Source organism: Sceloporus occidentalis, unplaced genomic scaffold, assembly GCF_023333645.1.
Source record: "Sceloporus occidentalis isolate IW3139 unplaced genomic scaffold, rSceOcc1.0.p SCAF_56, whole genome shotgun sequence".
NCBI lineage: Eukaryota > Metazoa > Chordata > Lepidosauria > Squamata > Phrynosomatidae > Sceloporus > Sceloporus occidentalis.
In genome coordinates this window covers 1,898,521-1,901,788 of record NW_028317036.1, presented here as the reverse complement: position 1 = coordinate 1,901,788, position 3,268 = coordinate 1,898,521, and the positions used below count along the sequence as shown (strand labels likewise).

The following is a 3,268-nucleotide window of genomic DNA, read 5'->3' as shown; positions in this document are numbered from 1 at the left end:
TTGGAATTATTTAAAGTAAATGGTAAGTTCTTATGAATCAACCTGCTGGTTACTCCTATGTACACTATGCTCCCACACTATTGCAGCATGCTTCCTTGGGTATTAAGGCAATGGGCGCACACCAAAGGATAGGATCTGCCATATCAGCAGCAATAAAGGTACATAGGAGATGCATGAGCAGAATTTTATGCTGTGATTGTACAAAACTAAATATACCATGCCACATTTTACTTCTGTTGGATTCTTACATTTAAAACTGGAAGGGGTAACTTGTCATCCAAAGAAACTAAAATAACATATCCAATTATTCCTCCAAACTTGTACCTAATTCTTTATCGTTGCTTTTCTCATGAAACATTTCTGGATTTGTTAAATAAAAATCTATTTCTAAGTTTTAAATGTCATGTACTCAAGACAAACTACAGCTGACTTATATCTTAGTACTCTAAATATATCATATGTAATTTAAATAATCCAGTTTCTAAAAAAAGAGGAAATGCAAGGAAACCTAACTAAACAAGAAAATAAGTCAAAAACACGTTAACCAATCGGTACCTTATGCTCTCACCCCATATGTGGTAGGTTAGTGGGTAATAAAATAAGTCTGTCATGGGCTATAGGAATAGGGGGTGAATTACTAATAAAATATACCATGGGAGCCCTCAAATGCAATTTTCAGGCACATGACTGATTAACAAATAATGGTAGCACTGGCGCATTGGTGATTCGAACATCAGAGTCTCTGTTTCCTTTTAATCTGAATGGTATAGTGCACTGGGGACCAATAGTCCTGGATGAACACAGCACCTAGTGAGATGAGTTACAAGAAGATCTGGGAATATATTTACTTTATCACTAACTCTCATGATGTTCCTGGGGGCCCATGTCTCCTATGCTTTTTTTTCCATTTTTTTTTATAATCACCCCCCCAATCTCCTTAGCATGGGTTTAGGAGTAAGGGGAATATTTGGGCCTGTATCCTCTTCCAATGATTATTTTATTACTCCCCCAATTAAGAAAGAAGGTTTATTTAATTACTCCCCCACCTTGTCATCCAGTAGGTGGGGAAAGAAAATGGGTATAGTCCTCACTTTATCTTTTATAAAAAAAAAACACGTTTGAATAAAATAGGATATTAGCTGTAAAATAACACAACCTTTCAGAGTCTCAGATGTCTGATGATGTCTTGGAACCATATGTACCTTTGCATTTCTTTTATGTTGGCCTAATAGAAGACTTTAGATAATGTTTTCAGATTTCAGACACTCACTTATAACTTACAAAATGTAAAGTCACAAATAACTTTTGCATTTTGTGTGTTAGCAAAGTTGAGTCTGGTCTGTCAAACTAAACCTTACGTTGTTGACTGACTACTCAAATTCTTAAATAAACTCAATTAGGTATTTATAAACATAGAAGAATCAACATTGATATATCATCGTGACATCTGAAATAACGACCAGGTTAGTTGGAATAGCATACAGTTTATTAGCGATCCTGTCATTTATCAGTAGTACATATATATATAATATAATATATAATATATGTGTGTGATTTAAGGTGCCAGTACTATCTACAAACAATTGTAAGGACACTTTTCTTCACAGTACAGAACATACTGTGAAAACAGTGAAAACAGCTATAAAACTAAGTACTGTCATAACAATGTGAAAAATAAAACAGGCTTAATGACAGAGTGTCAGATTTGCCATCAGGCACCCGTTGATGCTAGTAAAGTCTGACATCAAGATGTAGTACAGAGAAAACACCCTTCAGCCGTATGACACTTTCTTACATTCAGTCTAGAAACAATTATTGAGGTAAAGTAATTTTAAATTACCATCCAATAGAGATGTTTTCAGAAAGGTGGACTTACTAAATTTGATGTAAATGCGCACAGTTTAATGTACCGTAACAAATTCATATTATATTAACCATCTCTTTATTTAGATTGCTGGAACAGGAGTAAAACCAAATGCTTTCACGCCTTGCGGCCATACCACTGGAATGTGCCTGGTCTTGTCTGATCTCAAAAGCTAAGCAGGGATGGACCTGGTTAGTACCTGGAAGGGAGACTGCCTGTGGATACCAGGTGTTGTAGTCTTTTTCTTTTCTCACAGTCCGGGGAGAGCTTTTTACCATGTTTCTTGCTCATCATCAAAGCTTTAAGCCCTTATTTGAACCTTCTCACCTTCTCTCCTCTCCTTCGCTCTCCTGTCCCAGGGCTTATAATTCTCTGTGTGTGACAAGCAGCAGCAAAAGAAGAAGAGGAGTAAAACAAATTACTTTCACGCCAGCAGCCTTACCACCCTGAATGCACCCGATCTCATCTGATCTCAGAAGCTAAGCAGAGTTGGGCCTGGTTAGTACCTAGATGGGACACTGCCTGGGAGTACCAGGTGTTGTAGACTTTTGCTTTTCCCCATGTGTTTCTTGCTCATCATCAAAGCTTTAAGCCCTTATTTGAACCTTCTCACCTTCTCTGTCCTGTCCCTGTGCTTATAATTCTCTCTGTGTGACAAGCAGCAGCAACAGAAGAAGAGGAGTAAAACAAATCTTTCTCACACTTGCAGCCATTCCACCCTGAGTGCACCGGATCTCGTCTAATCTCGGAAGCTAAGCAGGTTTGGCCCTTGTTAGTACCTCGATGGGAGTCCACCTGGGAATACCAGGTGTTGTAGGCTTTTGCTTTTCCCCAATGTGTTTCTTGCTCATCATCAAAGCTTGTAATTCTCTCTGTGTGACAAGCAGCAGCAACAGAAGAAGAGGAGTAAAACAAAATGCTTACTCACATGCTGCCATACCACACTGAATGCACCCAATCTCGTCTGATTTCGGGAGTTAAGCAGGGTTGGGCCTGGTTAGTACCTGGGTGGAAGACCGCCTGGGAATACCAGGTGTTGTAGGCTTTTTCTTTTCTCACAGTCCGGGGAGAGCTTTTCACCACGAAACAAAACTTTTTCAAGCCTGAGGCCATACAACCCTGAATGCACCTGCATTTGACTGATCTTGTGAAGCTAAGCAGACTTGGGCCTGCTTAGTCCCTGGATGGGTGACTGCCTGGGAATACCAGGTGTTGGAGGTTTTTTCTTTTCTCACAGTCCGGGGAGAGCTTTTCACCATGTGTTTTATGCTCATCATCAAGGCTTTAAGCCCTTATTTGAACCTTCTCACCTTCTCTGTCCTATCCCAGGGCTTATAATTCTCTCTGTGTACAAGCAGCAGCAACAGAAGAAGAGGAGTAAAACAAAATGCATTCACACCTGCG

General features: G+C 39.4%; 3 pseudogenes; all 3 read left to right on the top strand.

The window, feature by feature from the left end:
• Positions 1-2,292: 2,292 nt before the first annotated feature.
• LOC149287806 (5S ribosomal RNA) lies at positions 2,293-2,411 on the top strand (annotated as a pseudogene).
• A 154-nt stretch (positions 2,412-2,565) lies between these two features.
• Positions 2,566-2,684, top strand: LOC149287805 (5S ribosomal RNA; annotated as a pseudogene).
• A 106-nt stretch (positions 2,685-2,790) lies between these two features.
• On the top strand, positions 2,791-2,909 carry LOC149287804 (5S ribosomal RNA; annotated as a pseudogene).
• Positions 2,910-3,268: the final 359 nt, after the last annotated feature.